Source organism: Vidua chalybeata, chromosome 6 (genome assembly GCF_026979565.1).
Source record: "Vidua chalybeata isolate OUT-0048 chromosome 6, bVidCha1 merged haplotype, whole genome shotgun sequence".
Lineage (NCBI taxonomy): Eukaryota > Metazoa > Chordata > Aves > Passeriformes > Viduidae > Vidua > Vidua chalybeata.
Window position 1 is genome coordinate 11317231 of NC_071535.1, and position 23418 is coordinate 11340648.

At 37.4% G+C, this 23418-nt stretch overlaps 1 long non-coding RNA gene across 2 annotated transcripts; it reads left to right on the forward strand.

Moving 5' to 3' along the window:
• Positions 1-19: 19 nt before the first annotated feature.
• Positions 20-14960, forward strand: LOC128790181 (uncharacterized). 2 transcript variants are annotated; one of them, XR_008431648.1, is made up of 5 exons: positions 20-142; positions 4493-4731; positions 13578-13617; positions 14368-14449; positions 14790-14960. It is a non-coding gene; the product is annotated as an uncharacterized LOC128790181 (long non-coding RNA). The 2 variants fall into 2 exon arrangements; XR_008431649.1 differs by having other exon boundaries at positions 4514-4731.
• The last annotated feature ends 8458 nt before the right edge of the window (positions 14961-23418 follow it).

The window sequence follows — 23418 nt, forward strand, 5'->3', positions numbered from 1 at the left end:
TCTTATGATAAAAGCCTTTCACTTCATAGGGTCTGATGCCACCTGATAATACAGACCAAGAAAAACGTCAAGCCATTGCAGCTGTACCAGTTTTTACCAGGAAAGAGTTGGTCATGAGTATTTGATGTGGCAGATAGAGACTGTGAGTGAAAGAGGCTGTTTGCTGGAGAGCCAGGGTCTCCCTCCTCCTATTCTCATTGCAGTCATTTTACTTATTAATTTTCAGCTGAAAATTTTTATTTGGAGCACAGTAATGCTGTGGTTACTTTCCCCACCAGCCTTCTTGTACCCATGCGAGGAGGGCCTGTCTCCTTGCTATAAAGACTTTTTCTAACATCTAATCTAAGTCATCTCTCACACATGAAGCTAATTATTTCTTGCCATCCTTTGATGGAAACAGGATATGTGATGAATTTAGAATTTTTAAAGTCAACACTGGCTGATATTTATAATTCTGTCTTCAGTCTTCTGTTTTTTTCCTGATAGGTCACATTTTATAATTTTCCTCTTGTTCTTTGTTCTCCTCAGGACTCTTTCCAGTTTACCACATCTTTCTTAAAATTGAGAGACCAAAATAGATGTAGCAGAGGCTTTACCAGTCATTAGTAGAGTGGATAATTTCCTTCCATGTTTTATGTAGAGCTTTATTTTTAATAAACACAGAATTATATTATTCTGTTTTGAAACGTTCATCTACAGTTGACTCATTCACTCTGTGATCCAACTTACCCAGTTGTTTCTTTTCCAGCCTTCCCTTTTCGATACTGTATATTTGAGTTTTTTCTTTTATTGCAGAACTTTGAACTTCATAAAATTTCATCTAAGTGATTTCATTCCCCTCTCCCCACTAATTTATCACACTTACTTTGGATCTTCTCTTTCAAATTGCTTTCAGTCTCTTTCACTTCTCTTTGCCCAAGTTTTAGGACTATTTCCTGTTCCATCGAGTTATTAAGGACTTCAACTGTTCTGAGGCCTTCTCAAGCATAATCTAGTTTAAAAATGAGACATTGGCCTTCACTTTTTTCCATAGAATTGTATACTCAAATTATAGCAATAATATCTAGATAATGTTCCACTAGTTCTCTTAGTGAAGAAATTGTTTTTGAGAGAATATATATATTTATTTCCCTAAATTTATCCTTTCTATTTTTTCTGTAATATAGTTATTCTAAAATATTTAAAAATTGTTCTTTGCATTTCACTTATTTGCTTTCTAATCATCTTGGATCAAATTCTTCAGCTGGTGGTTAATTGAGTTCAGCTATAACACAAATAATTTTCTGGTGAATAAGATTCCTGGTTGGTGTTTGTTCTTTACACTTTGGCGAGCCAAGGGAACACTTTGTACAAAATGAAGTGTGTTGCTTCTAAAAGTACATGCCTGCCTATCACATTCTCATTCCTGTGCTCTTTCAGTTAGGTCTATACAGTTTTCTCTGGTTTACAGTATTTTTTTAAATTGCATTTCTTTCATCTGATGTTTTTTGCTGCTTGCTTTCTTTTCCTACAAGCCTAGCTTTTGAACTACTTATTTTTAAAATGGCCACTGTAGATTGAAATGTTTAGATTGTCATATTTATCAAAATAGACTCTGGATTTTCCTTGAATATGGGTGGGCTTAAATGTTTCAGTTTTTTTAATTGTCCATTTTATTTGTCTATCTACTTATTTAATTTAGTCACCTTGGATAATATGGGGTCCATATTGTATTTTTCCCCTAGTATCAATAAAGTTTCAGATTTCAGTAAAGTTCCACAAGTAAAGTGCAATATTAAAATATGTTAAATATAAAGAATTATATATATTGCTAATTTTCATAAATATTATTTTCCCTGGCTCCACTAAATCTTCTATATAAAGAACCATTGACTTCAATAGTGCTGGGGTATTTTCTAGTTACGTAGATAGATACATCTAGTAATTTTTGTGGTGATTTTGTAGAGCAAGGCTTTACTGTGTACGAGTTTGAATATTGGGATATGACTGTTAATATAAATACAGTAATGCACAGATAATATAATGCATAGTACTTTTTCAGGTCCTAATTTTAATGAAGCTTTTCTGAGGCATTGAAAAATAACTTCCACAGTGGTTACATTGCTAACTCAGTGCAAATACACTTGGACATTAGACAATGCTCTCTGTTGTGTGGGTTTTTTTCAACATTATGTCTTCTTCAAATAAGATTTAGTGAGAAGAACTTTTGTACTACTGTGAGACCAAAGCCAATGTCTAGAATGTGTTCTATTTTTTGTTGAACACTGGCTTTTAAGAACTACTGCCTTTTATTAATGATAATAGCCTTCCTCAGGGGTCCAGATGGCACCAGTGCTGTCTGACATCTTTGTTGGTGACAGGGAGAGTGGGATTGAGGGCACCCTCAGCAAATCTGAAGATGACATGAAGCTGTGTGGTGCAGCTGACATGTTGGAGGAAAGGGTTTCATCTCTCTTGTGAAGACAGGCTGAGAGAGTTGGGGATGCTCAGCCTGGAGAAGGGAAGGCTCCAGGGAGAACTTTTTGTACCTTCCAGTACCTAAAGGGGCCATAAGATAACAGGAGAGGGCTTATTTACAATGGCATGGAGTGATAAGAAAACAGGGAATGACACCAAATATGCTAAAGAGAGTAGATATGAGATGTTTAGATCAGGTACGAGGAAGAAATTCTCTGCTGTGAGACTGATGAGGTGCTGGCACAGGTCACCCAGAGAAGCTGTGGCTGCCCCATCCCTGGTAGTGTTGAAGCCCAGGCTGGATGGGGCTTTGAGCAACCTGGTTAAGTGGAAGGTGTTGGAACGAGGTGATCTTTAAGGTCCCTTCTAACCCAAACCATTCTATGATAGTATATGATACGAAATAAAAGTCAGTTAATTGAAAGTAATCTGCTGCATCAGACATTAAAAATCATGAATCAGATTAATCTCAGTATCAATTTGTTTGTCCCAACAAACAAATTATTATTATTTGGTTTTAATTGCATTCTCGTTTCTGATTTTTTAAAAAACATTTTCTTAATTTTGTAAAGCTTGTTTTTCAGTTGTGACAACTTGAGATCTAGTAATTTCATTTGAAATGAAATTTCCTATTCTTTAGGATTCTTAAGACCAGGAGATTGAAGGAAAAAACAAAATCATTGTAAACTATTCAATAATTTATTCCATTATTATCTTATTTTTAAGCTCCTGGTAGGAAATATTTGTATTAATACCTCTCTGTGTTTTACTTCTGTGTGTGCCACTTAGTTTCTGTTTGATTCTGAACAGTCATTATGTCTCTTGAGTATAAAAAAGTCTAGGCAAAATGAAACAAATCACATTTATGAGTTGTAACAAATATTTCACAAATAATAAGGGATAAGGGCTCACTTCAGTTTAAAATATCATATATCTCTAATGTCACATAGTTTAAAAATTACTCTTCTTTCCATATTTAAGATGTATTGAGTTTATTGAAATCTCTGTTTTCCAGCAAAATAGGCTCTGTTGCAGGTTATCTGTACTGATTAACTGATTCACTAGATGGACTAGAATGGGACAAAAGAATTTGAAGAGCTAATATTTGTGTCATGGTTTCTAAAGTAACTGAGTCTCAGGCTGCAATCCAAATTAAAGACTCCTACTTTCTTGCAAAATTTCATATCAGTATTCAAAAATGTTGTATTTATACTCTCTAATAACTATCTTTTTTCTTCAAAAATTTATAATACCCTTTTCTTTCCAGAAAGCCTATTATTTCAGTGGTGTCAAATAACTTATTTTTTAAGCTACATTATATGTTTTTATTTGAAGATTTGTTAGGTTAAGTGATTTCTTCAGACTACATTTATTTTCTTTGATATGTGACATTATCCTAATGATAGCCTTTGTGTTGAAGTCCTATGTTTGACTAAGTGATTTTGCTGAAACTGTAAGCTAAGATCAGACAAGGTTTCTTCTCAAGCAATAATTCTAGTAATTGAATCTGTTTGTGTGACATGTATTGGCAGAACAGAATGACTAATCTTGCAATGAATAATTTAGTTGATAAATGTAGATTCTCACTTTATTTTACTACATTTTAAGAACAAAGCAGATATTTTTAATTATTCATTATTCAGATTTAACGAATTTTATAATTAAAAAAATATTCTTATTGATAATTTCCCTGGGAGTATTGATTCAGATAAATTTGAAATTCAAGTATAACTCTAAGTGTTTAATTTCTGGTGCATGTTAAAGATGGCTTCTGCTAAAAAAATGGATAAATTTTTGAGTGAACTTCATCATGAAGTTTTAAAATATGGTTTCTATGAATATTTGTGCATCAGTTCAGAAGCTCACTTATATATATAGTATTTGTGCCATATGATTGCCTGAGCATTTGTGGAAAGCACCTATAAACAATATTTGAGCATATCCAAGGTGTATTTGTTTATAAATACATGGGAAGGGAAACAAACGATTAATTTTATATTATTTTGGCTGACCTTAGAAATTATGTAATTTGTAGCTGCATTCTGTTGCAATTCAGATCTGCTGGCTTCAGTGGAGGAAGGCTTTGCACCAAGTGCAGAACTGGGGGACTATTGGATCCCTGGATGCTGAGATTTCTACAAGCGACAGGTGACAATATGGAAAGATCAGCCACAGCTTTCTACTCTTCCAGCTCAACCTTTTGGCTCTGGTTCTTCTCCTGAGTCTGTCTGCTTTGTGCTTCGTCAGTGGAAAACTCTCCCAGAGCTACTCCAGGTGAGGCATCCCAGTAACAGGTCTGTGCTTCTCCTTGCATGATCTACAGCTTAAGGAGATTCATCAAAAATCTCACTCACCTTGAAATTGGGCAGCAATTTACTGGAAGTGCCAGGATTTGTCTCCCAGGATGACAAATAAAAATTATATCTTTGCTTCCATCTTTTGCTTATAGTTTACCAGAAAAAGGTGTGAAGATTTCAGGTCATGACAAAATCTTTCAGGAAGACAATGGGGTATGAAGTGTTGGCCCTGGGAGTCTGTTTGCTGTAATTGGATTGGTGGGAGAGATTTTTTTGCTCCTGCAGTGCTTGTTTTCTGAAGGGAACTTTGTATATAGCAGATAAAAACAAATTATCTTAAAATAGGTATTTCTATCTGTAAAAGTTAGAAATGCAATTCAGTCTTCAGCTATTCAAATGCAGGTCAAATCAGAACATATTCAGAACTTTGTGGATAGAAAAGAATAAGTGCAAGGTCTCTATTATGCTAGAAATAATATTCCTGAAGAAAAGAAGAATTGATTTCCATCTAAACAGACAATACATACTGCACATATTTTTAGTATTTGTGGGAACATCAGGACTACTTCCAGCAAAAAAAGTTAATGTAATTTTGTGGCTCATTTTAGGTTTGTTTAGTTTGAGACAGACATACTGATCCTCAGTAAAAACTTCAGTGCTAAAAACGGTAAATAATCAAACATATTTTGTGGTAAATATTTTAAGAATTTCATCTGAGTTCTTCGGACCTCACCTCAACTCTCAGTATTGTTAGTATCCTGATAAAAATGTGTTTTCAATCTCCAGCATTCCAAGTTTGTAAGTAAATAATTCTGTCCTTGAACCAGAGTGCAGATTAATTACTAGTTGGACATAGTTCCTCTTGACCAGAGAATATGAAAGTTTTTAACAAAGGGAATATTCATTAATCTTGTGAGATGTTTTTTTTGGAAGACAGATAAGTATTTCTGAGGGGAAAGAAACACTTACAAGGTTTAAACAAAGGGCCAAATTTTCTGTATACTTGTATATCACATGTTTCCCAAACAAGATGATATAATAGCTGTGTGTCCTTGTAATGTCAAGTGCAATGTCTGGCTACTATGAACCAGAATATTTATTTTGAGATATTAAAGGATTAAATATGTATTATCAGGCCAAATCAGACAGCCCTGTTTTAACAAGACGCTTGAAAAAAATCAATTGCTAACAGTCTGAAGAAAATGATTTAAAGAAAAACAATGAAAATATGTAGTGAAGTAGACAGACATGCATCACTGATAGGCTGTGTGATTAAAATCAGTAGCTTCTCTACAAGGAAGTTTAATCAATTTAGGAGGGGGATGGAAAAAACCAGATGCATATATGGGTACCTTTATTAGAGTTTCCTACTTTTTAAAAAACTTCACTTAGTGTGTTTTAGTCAAGTTACTTCAGCATTAGGTGGAGCACTGTCAGTGTAGCTCTGGCTTGCTTGCAACATGAGGAATGTTGCTCCAGAATGTTGCCTTATCTGAGGGAATGCCCTGGGTTCTCTTTAACTTGCTTTATTATTTAATTCCTATGAGGTACTATGGTGTGTGTGTATTATATGTATGTTCCTTTGATCCACAGTGTATCTGAATCTGTTATAAGTTATAGGTGGCAAGTTTGGTTCAAAACCTTTAATTTTAGAGCACTACTTTGGTCATAGGAATCCTCAGAGCAGTTTCTCTTATCAACAAAAGTTGTGAATGCTTCACAAATACTAAGGAACTTTTGAGCTGTAGACTAATCTGAATTTTTCCACTGCTCATTTCTCAATGGAGTAAAATTAGATAATTTTCCTGTGTAGTGGCAAACCCCACTTTTCATTCGAATTTAAAGGGCAGAAATTCCTTCTGACACAGAATAATTAGAAATACACAAAATCTTTCTTGAACAGCTCTAAAGCTGGTACTTTGGATCAGATAAGTTGTAAAACATCAGAGGTTGAAAAAATCTAAAAAAAAAAAAAAGATAGAAATTTTCAGGACCACTAAAGACTCTAGACCCTAAAAGCTAAAATTATGAGAAAGGAAAAATATCACAATAGGAAAGAGTAGAAATAAAGGGCCACTTAATAAAGTGAGACTTAATGAATGAGTTTGGCACTGATTTATGTCCACTAGAAGGGCTGTGCTTGACACTCCTTAACAACGCTGTTTGCCATAGAAGTATTTTTGTGTACAGTTGTGTATGCAGTACAATAAATATTTGGTCATTATGACTAGAGCCAACAGCAGAGTTCAGGGCCATGGGTATTAGGAGAACATTGTGAGAGCAGGAGTGTTTTTGGATGCCATCAAGTGCTCACAATAACCAAGCCCACAAACCCATATCTTTAACAGTTCCTGCCAGGTAATGCTGAGCTACTGGCAGCAAATGCTTGAAATGAATTTCTTGCTGCCATCTTGTGTCTAAAGGCTAAATGGCAAGGAAATTTCTGGAGTTCCAAATACTGATTTTACATTCAACATCAGGTTGTTCCTCTTATTTCTCTTAACGCCAAAGCATGGACAGAGGCTTGTCCTAAAATGAAAGTTTTCAAGGTTTGTTCTTATGAAGAATGGGAAAGTGCAATTTAGCTTATGTAAGAGATTTTGTGAATTTTTTGTGAGAAATATTTACTAGAGTGGCAGTTCAGGTGTTAAAAGTTGCTTTCTCCAAACGTATTCCCAGCAGAACAGAATTATGAGGTGCCAGAAGAAATAATTAATAATATTACTTCCATGATAGACAGGGTGGAGCCTGTGTTTGCAATATTGGCCTCCGTATTCATTTTCTTCTTGAACCCATACATGGGACACCTTCTAGCAGCGTTCTGCGGTGCTCCAGAAAGACCCCAAAGGGCTATTACACTGGTATATGTAAAATCTAAAAGAAAAACATTGTAGCCTACAATAGTGCTTTTCAGGAGTATCCACAAAACTTTGATGAAGATGACATTACCTGTTACATAATTTTTTAATTAATTCCTCTCATGTTTTTTTTCTTCGTTCCAACTATTGTTCATGAACCTTTGCTTCCCTGTGTTCCCTCTCTTATATCCCATCCAAACTTTAACTGCAAGTCCCATCCAAACTTTAACTCTTTCCCTTCTCAGCTGAACTGGAGCTTTTGGCTGATGTGAAGGGCTGTTACTCTGTGCTTGTTTACAGGAAAGCAGTGCCATTTCCATTTGTTTGCTAGAAGGCCATCTGTGAGAGACAAGCAGAAGCTGACTGCATCTGTGGCAGTTTTGGAGTTAGGATTGTTTGCAGTAACTGCTGACTGCAATGATGATGAACCCACGCCACAGAGACATTCACTGCAACAGCTTTATTGCAAACATCTGGCAAGAAATTATTGAAGACAATTCAAAATCAGTTCACCTGAGTTAGTAGGTTGGTGGGAAGACATTTCCAAAGCAGAAGAAAGGGATGATCTTACATTGAGATCAACCACCCTCTGTGTTCCTTAGTCCATGCTAAACTTATTATCTAGATCATTCAGTTCTTTAGCAAATGCTTGACTTTCTTTCCAAGCTGTATCTGCCCCATCATGAGTTTTTTTTGTCAACAATGTATGACTATGCCTTTTTGGGTAATTTTTTGAGGATTCGTATTTTCCCTGCTGTCTGCACACCCAAGCATCCTCAGTCCTTTTCCAATTGAAACAGTTCAGCATAAGAAATTGGTCCACCTCTTCCTACTCCCTGTCAAACAAGTAAACATCTTAGGGATTCTTGGCGTGAAAAAAAAATTTGACTATATTAAAAGTAAATACAGTCAGTGAAACTTAAAGTTTCTGGCTTAAATCAGTGATGACTGAGGTCTGTTGACTTTAATGAATTTTTGTCGGCAGAGATGAGAGCTGGAATTATATAAATGCAAAAAATATCTCTCCATTCTGTAGGCTCTGGAAATACTGTTGGCGTAAATCACTGGAACAAACTACGCAGAATTGAATTCTTTCTCTCTTGACATTTCTAAATAAGACAAAATGTCTTTATGGAGGATATATTTTGTTCAAACAGAAATTATATGGCTCAGTGCAAAAGTACCTGGATGAAACTCTGTGGCCTCTGTTATACAATCAGATATCTTTTTGGATCTCAGATCTAGTGATCTTCAAAGTTTTCTTTGTCTTGCTTGTTGCAGTCTCATGTTGTTGGTTATATTTCCTGCTTTTTAGCTAAGACTGTAGGCTTTTGGGGAGCCAAAGCCTTTCTGGAAAATTGTCTACAGAAGGACTGTAGAGAAGCTAGTATGTGGTTGAGGGCTACTGTCCCACTCTCAGTAATTCTGAATAGTTATTGACATTGAGTGACTGAAATAAGAAGTAATTCTCAAAAGAATATGGAAATCACTCTAACATGCTTAAGACGTAGAATATATACATAAAACATACGTGAAATAGCAGACATTCACTAGACATGGGCTGTTATTAGGGTTCAGTGCTGACTTGGTTTGAGGTGACTTTCAGGTTCTACTTCTCAAAAGCTGTTTGCATTTTTAAAGTTTTTTTTTTTTTTTTTTTTTTGGTTTTTTTTTTTTTTTTTTTTTTTTATTTGCAGCTTCAGTCATGCATTAGAAAGTCAGGTAATATTTGATTCTGAATTTATAACTTATCCTTACAACTCTGAACCTTGGACATTCGCATATTTTTTGGAGCGCAAAGCTGGCATAGAAGAAAACAATCTCCTGAAAAAAATGTCTGGACTTGAAATCCATTCTCAAATTGGATCAGTTTAACATTGGCAAGTGGCCATTGGTAATCAATCTTCTGATGAAACAGGGATAGAGTGTCTCCTTTCCTTGGGTTAAATAACTCAAACCAAGATTTGGTATCAGTCCCTTGGTGCATAAGTATCAATCTGTAAATAGAGCTGGCCACATTTCTACGAGGAGGTATTTTGACAAATACAGTGTTGTCTGCAGATCTAAATAGAGTCTGAGGGGAAGGGCAGAATTTACATTTCAGCTGACCTTAAGGAAAGAATTTATGTCACACAGGATACAGATAACTTAATGCTCCAGGAATGCACTTGCTAGGGATGCACTTTCTGATGAAAGATTGTCATGGAGTACAAATGGAGACAGCTAGATGCCCTAGGGCATGTATTCTTCACTGATATAATTTCAGCATAGTGAGGTAAACACTTTGCTAATGTAATGCTTAGATGTGTCCTCTGTCATAATAGAGTACAAAATCCTAAACTTTTGTGCTGAACTGTGGGGGCTGTTATTATTACATTTTAATGCATTTCAGAAAAAAACCTCAGTGACCTAAGAGGAACTGTAATATGCTAAACAATCATGTTGTAAAAGCAGTACATAATAAACACAGTTTCCATACAAACTCAAATCCATGGGAACTCACAAGGTTTTTAGTGACATTATGACATATAATAGCAATAATAATAGTTCCTGTGTCATCCTTATGCATGCTGTACATGTTTTGATTTCCTGATACTGTTTTTCAGAATGAAATCTGGAATATATTTCTTCATGTCAGAAATGAAGGAGTACTCTTTGTATACACTTCCTTGAATTTCTGCAAATTTATTCTTATTATTCAAAGAAAATTTCCTTAAAAAGAAGTACAGACTAAAAAGTTTGGGATTAATTTGTAATTAATCCCAAAGGATTAATTCTTGGAAATCTTCTTGCTGCAGGTTCCAGTTTTAATCCAGGCCAGACCAGTAGTGAAAGTCTTTTAGAGCTAGTAAGAAAATATCTTTCATAGCTGAAAAGACAATAGCAGATGTTCTGAGAAGAAATTGGACACATTGGATCATGGAACCATGGTCACCCTGCAGTGAGGGTGACCTTTCCTAATCTCCTTTTACTGATCTGAGGGTGACTTGACAACATCCCTGTATTTGGTTCCTACTCATGCTGGACAATTCCTGATATCTAGGTTGCACTCAGTAAGCTGGCAATCCCTCTTCCCTCTGCTGGAATCTGCATGATATCACAATTTGCAACCTGTGTTACTGTGCTGATTATTTTGATGTGCCCAAGGCAGGCAGGAGTGAAAAAACCCTTGAAGGTTGTCCAGCCTTCTAGGAGAGGATGGACTGACGCATCTTTAGTATTGGGAGCTGCTCTGGAATATGATCTTCTGGCCCAGTCAAGCCTCTTGCAAGGGTAAATGTCCCTGTTTGCCTGCCTACAATTTCTTCTCGCTCTTCCTTTACCTTATGTGTGCAGATGGCTCTATATGGAGTATGTATCTACATTATTGACATATTTATTAATAAGCGCGTTTTTCCTCAGTGTTGTATTTAAGGAATGCATAAGGATCACTTGTATGTCTGTCCATCCACAGCAGTGCACAAAGTCATATGTTGCTCTTCAGGTAATGGACCTTACCTGACTTGTAAACCAGTTCTTTAACAGAATAACAGAATTGATTCTCAAATATAGTTTTGAAGTCTTTGTCTCCTAATGGGGTAGATTTCCTTTGAGACTTCCCCTTAAAGAGAAATCCTTTGCTTTCTCAGTGTGACAGACCCATTTGATAATATGTGTCAATGGAAATAAACATCATGTACTTTATTTGTGTTTCTACGCATTTAACTGTGGAGGGAGGTGAGGTCAGACATTGAATATGCAAGGCAACAATTGGCAATGTAATGTACAGCATTTGCTTAGTGTCCAGCCAAGGATTTGCAATGTTTTTAAAATGGTACAGTACATAGCAACTATTTGATGTGCCAAACCACAGAAGATGGTTGATGATGCTTATGGAGTGGAAGATACTCTGTAAGTAGTCCCTGTAGTGTATTTACTATACTGTACATTTTGCACGTGCTATTTGTTATACTGCTTGTTTGTAGTCATTTTCTTTCTTTTTCCTGATAGTATATATTATCATGATCAGGGACCCATTGGGAGAGTTTTACTTACTGTGAAATAGGAATTGTGTTTCTTACTGCCTCCTTCTTCCATAAAATAATTTTCAGGAATGGACAATGCCGGAGCATTTGACTACCATATAGAAGAGTGTACTGGAAGCAAAATTAGATGTAACAATATAAAAAAGCCCCAAACAGCCCACACAAAAAACCCAGAGTAACATGCCAAACACAAAGAGAATTGTAGTCTTCAGGGAAAGGGAAAAACATAAGGGAAAGCTCATGTTTTTAACATCTTTTATTCTCCATAAATTAACTTTCTTATTTCCCCATTAATTTTTCACCCCCCATCCCATCCCATCCCATCCCATCCCATCCCATCCCATCCCATCCCATCCCATCCCATCCCATCCCATCCCATCCCATCCCATCCTTCCCCACATTTCTTTTGTATTGACTTTTCTCATCCTGACATGTCTACACTTCAGTCTTCTGCTGCAATGAAGACATGATCTGGCTAGATGTGAACTCACCAACTCACTTGCCATGAGCAATGCCAGAACCCAGCATATGCTGGACACCCTGGATGTGGTCCTCACACAGGGGAGTGCAACTGCTGTGTTCTAATAATGTCTACACTGGATGCTACATCCCAATGGTGTGAAAACATCTGAAAGCTTCCAAGGGGCTGCCAGTGTGATTTGTTGTCCAAATTTGTCAGATCCTTGGGACAAGAGGTGACTTGGCTTTTGTTTTGTCTGTGGCCAGATACCCTGGAGCAGAACTGAGTGCTTGCCATATAAATCTGATCCTCCATAAAAACTCTGTGAGAAATCCTAAATTTTGCAATTTTTTTCCCTGTAAGTTATCCTGAATGATTCCTTAAGTTCTGTTCTGTTTTCACTTGCACTGGTAGACCTAAGCAAATCAGTTGAATTCTATTACAGGGGAGCTAATGTGTTTTTAATGTTACCCTCAAAACCAATTAAAACCAAAAAAAGTTTGTTTGGTGTTGCCTGATTTGAATTATTGCAGAAATATCTAAGGTCTACATGTGGGTTAGTTTTCAGTATGAAAAAAACCTACAGGACTGAGACTTCTGTTCTTCAAGTTCTTAGGCAACTACTTACCGTTAACCATGTGAGTGTCCAGTTTGAAGGTGGAACTCTTGCTTAATATTAAACAGTTATGTAAGAGTTTGTCAGGCTGAAGTCTGCAACTACCTTCTCCTCCATGAGTTACTCTGGGTGTTTGCTAAGCAACTTAGCAATGCACCTTTATTCTGTTTACATCAGCTATGGATCCATTTCCCTCTGTTTGTGGAAATCCACATGTGGCATTATCAGAGATGTCTGAGCCAAGTTCAAACCTCAGTGTTTGGATATAGGGTGATGGTAGACACATGTCTTGTCAGTTCCCCAGTTTTGTTATTTTTTAAAATGTATTTGATTATGCACTGGGTTTATATAATGAAAACAAAACTTTCATTATTCTGGTTTGAGAGGGACTGCGGTTGAAAATGGGAAAGAGAAAAGGATCATGGGGAGGGAGGGAGGGAAGGTTGAGGGAGGACAAACAACCAATGGTGTTACAGCCAGTGAGGGGAAAAAGTCTGGAGCAGCATTTCAGAGATTGTTCAAGGGCTGGGTCCCTCCAGCTCCTTTGGAGAAGTGAACTGGTGATGCAGATGTGTTTCTGAGTCTGGGCTGCAGTTTCCTTTGTGTCTCTCCACGAGACACCCTGAGACACCTCAGGCTTTGGAAGCCTGAGAATCCTAGAGCTGTACCTTTTAAAGGCTCCTTTCCTCTTACGCTTGCAACTTCCCTGTGGTCAGAAGAACATACCCGATCCCTGCTGTAGCTGGGCTCCTCTGTTTTTCAGGGAGCTAGAAGGATCAAACTGAATGGGAAATAGTAGTACGTTCAAGACTGCATTTTAGATTAAATTAAAATTATTTCATTTTGATACTAAGTTTTTTATAGATTTGATGGCGCCGTGGGACCTGATCAATGGACAGCCGGGGTGAGCAAAACCTGTCCATATTTATTGTTGCTAAAGACAGAACTGAAACACTGAGTAATTAAAATATGTGGATCTTAGCCAGACAGGCTTGGACAGAGTGGCTGACCAGTCACATCTGTTCTGTGCCTTCTCCACAATACCTCTTCTGAGGTTAGGAGAAGTAATGAACTTAAACCAAAACGGATTATTTATGGTGATATGCAGAGCATGAAAAGAAAGTAGGTTGTGGTTTTCCTAAGCCTAGAAAGACAGAGAAACTAAACTGTAGGTGAAATCTCTCTCTCTGAAGATGAAGGGCAAGATTCTCAATTGATGTACATCTCTGCAACTTGGCATCAGTGAAGCTATGTTGATTTGCACCAGCTGAAAAATCTGGAAGGGAACAATGCACTTTTTGTTTAATTTTTATGTGATCGTCAGACCATCCGTCACATTCACTTGAAGAGGAATAACATTTGGTAGATGTTTAGTCTTGATTTTTTTTTTTCCCTGAAATGGGAAGTGAATTAAATGAAGTGAAGACAGAATAAGGCATTTTTATTATTTGAGCTAGCTGAACAGTCTGAAAAATATTAAATTAAAAAAAATCATCAAATAAAGTATTTGACATCACAGCAAAATACAGTTAAATGAATTATTTCTTAAAAGAATTGTTAATAGGAATTTAGAGAAATCAATTGTGCTGGACATGACTGGATTTACAAAGAGTTGGCTGTATGAAACTGTCTGGCTAATCCATCTCTTTCACAGCATATGTTATATAGCCCCTGACTGTTGCACATGTATCATCCACTGGCATCACTCAGTGCTGAATGTCATCAGAAGACCCAAGGTACAAGGATTATCAGTTCTGTTTTAGGGACTGGAATGAGATTTGGACAGGTGTCTGTGTCTACCTGCTGAGCTCATTTTGCCATGGTGTTGGGAGCCGTGCACGTGTTGCTGCGTACCCTTTGCAAAGGGCTTGCCCTGAAGGGAGGGTGGTACAGTGGTGGCTTACTCAGACAGAGGCACAGTGCCAAGGCATCAGAAATGATTTATGGACTAAGGTCCCAGCTCACCCAAAGAAACAAGTGATTGTAAGGGGCTGCTATCTGTTTCTGCCTAAGCCTGTTGTCAAAGGTGATAGGGATGAACAGGCACTGCCAAACTGCTCTCTGTCTCCTGTACAGGTAATGTTTGACTGTAAACAACACTGAAGACCTGGCAGACTTTTTGTCCATCACTAGACGTGCATCAATTTCGGCACAGACCAGGAAAGGATTGGTGCAGCAAAAGTTTTGGAGCAGGTCATTTCCCTGTTTCATTGAATTGAAACTCTGGGAGTTCCCATTTGGACTTGTTCTGCTGCTGGGGAATACATATATTAAATTACCATTATTCCAACCTGATGCTAGGTTACAGTCCTACCTCTATTACCTTTAAAAAACCAGTTTTTTTAGGGTGCTGCAGTTTAATATGGAAAAAATATTCCTCATGTATTACTCTCAAGGCTACCAGCCAAGCTGTGTAAACCCTTGCAGTCAATGGCAAGTAGTAGTGTGGGAAATGTACTTCCTCTTTCATAGACAATTTTGTAATTTCTAATAATGATAATGTGCATCCAAAATCAGAAAAGAATACAAGTATGTGGTGTTTTCAGTAAGGCATATGTTAAAAATCCCCAAATCTGATCTGGGAAAATCTCAGTGGATTTGGAAACACTGAAAAAGCCAGACCTACCTCCGAAGCAGCATGGCTAGGACAAAGAGCTGGGGAGTCCAGGAACAGACCACCTTACTACTTAGCAAGACAGGTGGGGCAGGGTAATAGTGAACCATCCACCAACCAGCCTTCATATCAGGTTCTTCATTTCAGATTCTCAATCTGCAAGAAATTTACCCTCTGTGAACATGAGGTTAACCCAGTGTGAACTGTAGTGGGAGAGGAAATGCCAGTGAGCACAAACCCCTTTTCTTCAGCACAGGGAACTGATGCTAGAAAAACAAGGAGATTTTTCTGGCAAATTCCTTCTTGAAAAAAATGGAGGAGAAATGTTCTTCTCTGGCTTCTCATGATAGGTGAGCAAAATTTTAGTGTGCACCTTATTTGACCTACAAACTGCACGTGGAATGTGTATTTTCTTGTGCAAGTGTGGAAGGAAATTTAATGTTATGCCCTTTACCAAGAGAGGCAGTTCATCTGGGTTGAAAGTGGAGAGTTTCTTCATGTAATATAGCAGCTGAAGTGAGTGAATATTATGTGGGTTGTGCTGGTACACATTAGTACACCAAATGTTGCCCACACAGCTTTAGAGGTGTTCAGTCTAATTCAGTGGCTGCCCAACAGGTTTAGTGCCAGAGACCTATATAAGAATATCCTGCTCTTGGACACATAGTTCCTGAAAACATAAGAATTGTAACCCTGTGTGTGGTTACTGCACAACCAGCATCTGACTCATTGCTTCGCAAAGCACTTTTAGTTGCTTGGGAAACATGAGGATATGCACTATACAAACCCAGTAACTGCAGTACTCATGTAGCAGTCTACAATCTTGGAGCTGTCAAGAAAACTTTGTTCTCTGTTACCCACACCACAGCCACTAGGAACTTCATGTGACAACCTACACAGAGCCCTGTATCTCCAGCCACTCTGAATCCATCCCCTTGGTGTTCCAGCTGATGGGGAGCCCTCAAGAGGTGTTAGTAGCACAGTCCACATCTATTGCACAGTTTCCTTTCCATACAGCAGGGGGTAGTAAAATACTCAGAGACTACATGTGCAAGAAAAGAGCATCAAATAGTAGAGCAACTGAATGGAAAACAAACAAAATGTCTATTTTTAAGCTGAGCTAAATCCATATAATTTTCAATAGGGAACCTTTTGAGTCCTTGTAAAACAAGTTCCTTAAGGGCTTGAATGATGCTATTTAAATGTGTAATGACTTGGCCTGTTAAAAACCCAACATATTGATTGCTGCACTTTGAGGATGAAAGTATTAAACATTTTAATCGTGCTGTGCATGTTTAGGATGCAAACAAAAGTCCTCATTGTGAACCTGCCAATTAAAGTAGCTGCCAATAGGGAAAGGAGACATGCCTGTGGCTTTCTTTGGGTTAGCTGAGGTCATGGCTACAACTAATGCAAAGGTTCTTAAAGAAGTTTGGCATCTGAATGCATGAAAATCCCAAGCAATACTCCTCTCTTTCTATTAAAGATTTTGGAGCTGTTTTGGACTGACAACAATGTTTACAGAACAAGATCAAGGTTTTTTTTTTTTTTTTTCCCTTATATTATTAAGAAATAGACTACACTTAAGAATGCAAAAGACAGTCTGAGATGTTAGTGCTAGAAACCCAGTTACAGGACTGCTCTTGAACTTCAGAATACTGTACATGCTCATTATATTGTCCAACAGGGAGCTCATAAACCATTGAGAAACCCAGGGGAAGCTGGTGGGAATAATTATGTACTTCTAGTCAAGGAGTGGTTTTGAACTTCACTTAGAGTTTTGAAGTAACAATTTAATATCTATTAAGTCATTGCCTCCATATTTCTACAGTACCATTTAGCAGTACACAGAGTAACATCACATTTCTCTTCCAAACTGTGCAGAAAAAAAATCAAACTTCTTATTTCCTTAAGGATTTCATAGAAATGCATAACCTGTGAAGTTGGTTCCTAGTCACATTCTTACACCAATTTAGCCTGATAAGATCTAAATACCAACACACCTATTCCAGTGTATGTTAAGAGCAATCTGAATAACAAACACCCATGGTACACTGGTGGAGAGAGCTGTGAACAGCTGAGTCTGGCTCAGTGTTCTCTATTGCAAGAGGAAAGCTGTACTTAAATCCATGTAGGACATGGGATATGTTTATTTTACATTTCTGCAAAGGTTTTAAAATTTACACCTAAATTTTTGTCTCTATTTTTGTCTCAGCTGATGTGGCTTCATAGGAAGATTCTGAGGAACACACAAAAGCCCTTTGGTGAACGTATACTGAATTTGTGTTATATAATGATTTGAATTTTATTGGTAACTATTACTAACTACTCTGAAGTACGTTTAAAAAAACAACCTGTAAGCCAAATTGACTTTATTTTCAAGAATCTCCAGCTATCACTCACATATCCTTGCCAAATGTGTCATTTCTCTTAGCAACAGTTTAGATGACTTTAACAAGTATTTTTAACCTGTAAAAGAAAGTCATAGAGCTCACTTCTGAAATCTGAAGTTCTGTGCAGATAGCTAAGGGTAGAATTCAGTGATGAATTGCTTCCACTCCTGACAAGACCATGGAAGCTTTTGTTGCAGGAATGCTTAGTAATCCAGTGAAAGCGGTTTGGATGGATTTTTGTCTTTCCAGTTGAATCTGGCTTTACTTTCTTTCTAGTATTATAAATTATTGTATATGTAATAAAACATGTGCACCTCCTGAGAAAAATGTCAATTCTACAGAGAAAGAGGCTGATTCAAAGATAACTTTAGCGTAGATGTATTTGTCTGTAATTTATCCACACTTTAAATTATCACCTAGGTTATCTTGAAGCAATGGCGTCTTGGTAGCCATGGTTTTACATAAAATGTCCAAAATTTCACTTGCAGTTTTGCCTGCAGACTTTAGTGCTGCAGACTGTAGTGCAGTCTTTAATGCTCTTTTAGATCCCTTTAAAAACAGATATTTCTGGAATGACAGATGCATTGGAGATAGTTAGTTGGTATTAACCTGTCAAAGTAAAAAACTGTCCAGTCTTTTGCTTCCACCTTGTCAGTGGTTTCTGTCATCCCTGTGGGTTGTATAATGCAGAGTGATGTGGCAACAGCTGAATCTGGTTGAATGTGTGCCAGAACCACAAATATGTTGCTGAATATAATGTACCTTTTTTCCATCTAATGAGCAAAAGCACAGATGATACACAGGGGTTCTCACATCCCACTCTATCTCTCATTCCCATCTTTGGATTGCCTACCAAGTGCTTCAAGTGCAAACTAACCTCTGAATTTGATATACCAGATGCTGCTATCTCATTTAAACTTGTGTCTTTTTAAGACATATTAATACTTAACAATATCAGTTAAATAATCTCTTTACTCTTAACATTTATTTAATCAGATGGGTCAAGCATACCTGCAATAAATCACATTCTTAGTGTCCACTTCTAAGCATTCTACAGCATCCTGTCCTCTTCAAGGCTCTCTTTTAGATGCTGAGTTTCATGGGGCAGGCATTATTTATTGCTTGTTCAATGCTAAACACTCTTTCACTGTTTTAAGTTTAGTTATAAACTTCCAAAAATGTACTTATTATAAGAGTTTTACATGACCCACTGCCTTATTATTGTTCTGTAACTGTTTTTTGATCTTTTGAAGAAGTCCTTTTAATACCACTGTGGTTTAATTCACCAGTTCTTGAACTTTATTCTGGATTAATAATTTTCTAACAGTAGGTTTGGATTTAAATTTAAAACAAGTTTTCAGAAGGTCCTCTTATAATGAGATACTTGTGTAGCCATCAAGAATGAAAAAGGGAATGGATATGTTCTGTTGTTCCAGAAGGCTCCTGGTGTAGGTAACTTATAGGTTAGATTTGAAATAAAATTAAAAAAAAAAAAAAAAAAAAAGGGAGAAGGCTTGAGAACCTATTTTTGTGTCAGATCCACATGACTGGCAGGAACAAGAGTGTTGATATCACTGGGGGTGAATATCTTTAATTTTTTGGTTAGGAACTGGGGAAAGATGAGGTATCAGAAAGGAAGGCTGTAGCAAGTCTGATTTTTGCTGGATTTGGAAGAGTTTAGAAGGAAGCTAGAGTAGTCATAAGCAAATATTTTATTTTCAGTATTCCTGGACACATCTTCCATTTAAGGAAGGCTTGGGATAAGGCTGAGGAACTGGAAAAAAACATGTCAGAGAGAGTACTATGGCGTAGGCAGGAGCATATGCTTCATATTAGGTATTCCAGTACAGATTCTTCCTCTCTCTACAGTACATGATAATTTTAGGGCTAGGACTGGAATCAGGTTTTCAGAAAAAAAGGTAGAAAGCCTTTTTATTCTTGCATTCTGCAAGACTGGCAGAGATAGGATGAAAGTTTGCATAATTGGGAACAAATGCCTTATAATTGGATTTACTATACAAATTGGTCACTTTAAATTTAAAAAAAAAAAAAGAAAAAAAGAAAAGGAAAAAAAAAAAAGAAAATAAAATTAGGTTTAGGATTAGGGTGGCATTATGACCTAAAAGAGGGAATCTTCTTTTTCTGCCAAGCTCACTGTTGGATTGTTTAGGATCAACAAAGATTAGAAAGAATGTTGTTTTCTAATGAATCTCAATTTTTCTTAATGAGATGTTCACTCAGTTTAATTTCATTTTTTTGGCTTAAAAGCAGGATTTAAGAAGAAATTGCCCATTGAGCCTGCCTTGTCACTGGGTCTGGAATGGATGTGGTAGCTTCAGTGGTAGGAATGCAGGTTAGCATCATGAAGGGCGAATCCTGTTATTCCAATACCTTATGGAATACCTTGTTCACTGGAGTGGGAAGGGTGGATATTTGGAGAGACTATTGGTGACTATACAGTTACTCTCTTTAATGCATTTTACCTGTGAGAACTAGTTCATTGCCCATATAATAAGTAGGATTATGGTTGGGGTTTATATCATATCTGGAAAGGAAAAGGTTTGACCTGGAAATTTAGGATGACAAGTTATATCAATAGCTGATGTTTCATGTTTAAATATTCCTGCAGGGATTAGTTCTACAGTTGTTTTTCAGGCTCAGTTAGAGCTAATTTAAGTTTTGAGTGTAGAAAATAAGTCTTGAAGAAGTCAAGGTCCTATTGCATTCTTTATGTTCACAAGTGATAATACCCATTTCTCCACATGCCATTAATTTGTGCTGGATTTCACTCTAGCTGTTGGTTACCTGGCTATAACCATAACCTTGTGATTGTGTAAGGAGTGGGAAACTCAAATGCACATTGTTTCCAAGAAGTTATTAAACTTCTTAGTTCTGTAGAAGTGCTTACAGATTAAATTGTTAATAATGGATAGCAATATATGATGTTCATCCAAGGTTTCTAGAGAAGCTTGGAAGCTGGATTACTGTAAATAACTGTTTTGAAGAACCAGTGAAGAGAAACTGATATTGTTGGCAGAGAGTCAATATGGATTTTTAAGGGTAGGTCATGCCTCACAAATGTAGTAGCATTCTTCAGAGAAGTCAATAAGCTTGTGGATAAAGGAATAATGATTGATTTAACCTATCAGGTTATATCTTTTAAAGAACCTAAGTCAGAGTATAAATGAAAGAGACAGAAGTCAGCAACAAATAGTCAGTTGTCACAGTGAGAAGAGGTTACCAGTGAAGTATCCATGGGATTTGTCCTGGAGCCTCCAATGTTCCCAATATTAATAAATGGTCTAGAAATGAATAGGAGAAATTTTTGAGGTATCTTAGTTTGCTGACAATACTAAGTTATTCTGAATAGAATGATAGAATCATAGAATAGTTTTGATTGAAAGTGACCACTAAAGATCATCCTGTTCAAACTCCCTACAGTAGGCAGGGGCATCTTCAACTAGATCAGATTGCTCAGAGACACATCCAACCTGACCTTGAATGGGAAAGTTGTTCCAGTGTTTCACCATCCTCATTGTAAAAATTGTCTTCTTTGTATCTACTGTAAATCTACCTTCTTTAAGTTTAAAACAAATACCCTTTGTCCTAAGTCAACAAGCCCTACTAAAATGTTTGTCTCCATCTTTAAGTCATCTTTAAGTACTGAAAGACTGCAATACGTCTCCCCAAAGCCTTCTCTTCTACAGGCTGAAAAACTCCAAGTCTTTCAGCCTGTCTTCATAGCAGAGGTGCTCCATCTCTGTAATCATCTTTGTGGCCCTCCTCTGGACTTGCTCCAACAGCTCCATGTCCTTCCTGTGCTGAGGATCACACAGCAGGGTGCAGTGTTCCAGGTGGGGTCTCACCTGAGCAGAGCAGAGGGGCAGAATCCCCTCCCTCCCCTGCTGCCTCCGGTGCTATGGCTGCAGCCCCACACACAGGTGGTTTCTGGCTGCCAGGGCCCATGGCTGGGTCATGTCCAGCCTCTCATCCACCAGCACCCCAAAGCCTTCTCAGCAGGGCTGCTCTCCCTCTCTTCATCCCCAGCCTGGATTGATACCAGAGCTGCCTGGACACCGGTGCAGCAGCAGCAGCGTTTGGCCTTTTTGAGGTTTATGAGCATGGCACAGGCCCCCTTTTCCAGGTTATAAACTTGTCCAGGTTCCTCTGGATGGCATTCCATCCCTCAGGCATGTCAAACTGCACCATTCAGCTTGGTGGTGTCTGTACATTTTCTTAGGGTGAGCTCAGTCCCACTGTTTCTGTCTTTGCTGAAGATATCAAACAGTACTTTTCCCAGTACAATCCTCTCAAGGACATCATGTGTCACTGATCTCCATTTAGACACTGAACATCCATTATATCATTGAGCTGTTGACCACTACCCTCTGGTTTGGAGTACCCAACCAATTCCTTGTCTACCAAACAGTTCATCCATCAAATCCATTCCTCTTCAGTTTTGAGATAAGTTTTTTTGGGGGAGACCATGTCAAAGGCCTTACAGAAATAGATGGCATCTGTAGCCCTTCCCTTGTCCACTGATGTGGTCATGCCATTGCAGAAGGCCATAATCACTCCATGTACCTTAGCACAGCTTCTAGGAGGATCTGTTCCATTAGCTTTGCAGGCAAAGAAGTGAATATGTAACGTAATTTTTCCGTGAAGAGTTACAGAAAGGAGTAGTATATGTAAAGTGAAACCAGAAAGTGTCAATTTCAAAACAGGAAAAAAGATGTACTTTTGCCTCAAATTGCATTTTTAAGCTGTCAAGATTCTTGCAACAAGATGCTGTGGACAATGAGAAAACTCTCAGATGTGAAAAGTCCTAGAAGAAACCATTAAGGACTATTAAAGATAGAATTGCTACATCTGGTTAGTTGCTGCATCAGCCACAAATCCCAGGAGGCTGAAAAATATTCTGGAGAATTAGTGTTGTATATTACACTGTTCTCACACTCTTTCCTGGGATCTGTCTTGGACACCATCAAGAATGGCTGCTGGGTAAATTGGAAGCTTGATCTGGTACAATAAAATACAGGAGGGTCTTTATGAATTAATCTTATAAAAAAAGAACCACATATTTAGTGTATCTGATTATGCATAGGTATTATTTGAATTTTTCAAATACTGCCGTTATCAGTATTTGCTAAACAAAGCACTTGCTATCCTTGTCATATTTCTATATGTTTAAAAAGACAATACAATTGCTTTAGTAAGATGAATTTGGTACTCGGCACTGTGAGAACCTTTTCATATCACTTTATTTGGAATCAAATAAATGGTGTATTTTTTTTTGTTTTGTGTGACTGTCCTCTGTTTCAAAGTCAAAACTGAAAATAGAAAATCAGTTAATTAAAAGCATAATATATGTTACACATCATGAGTTGCCTTGCAAAATGAATTGTACAGTTGCCAATCAAGCGAGCCCACATCTACTAAGCAAAGACTACTCAGGTATAAGGAGCTGCTCTCTCAGTTTTCTTTTTCTGCTTTTGCTGTGAAAATAGTAAATTTACCACAGTGCCATCACTCATGCTTTAGGACAGGACCCTCACTGGCTGAAATCAGCAATAGTTCTGTTTAGGCATTTAAAATAGTATCAGAGAGTCATGAAGGAATATTTGGTCCGTTTAGTTGCATGACAAACCTAATAAAAATACTGTATTGCTCAGAAATAAATCAAAAGATTTTGCAAAAT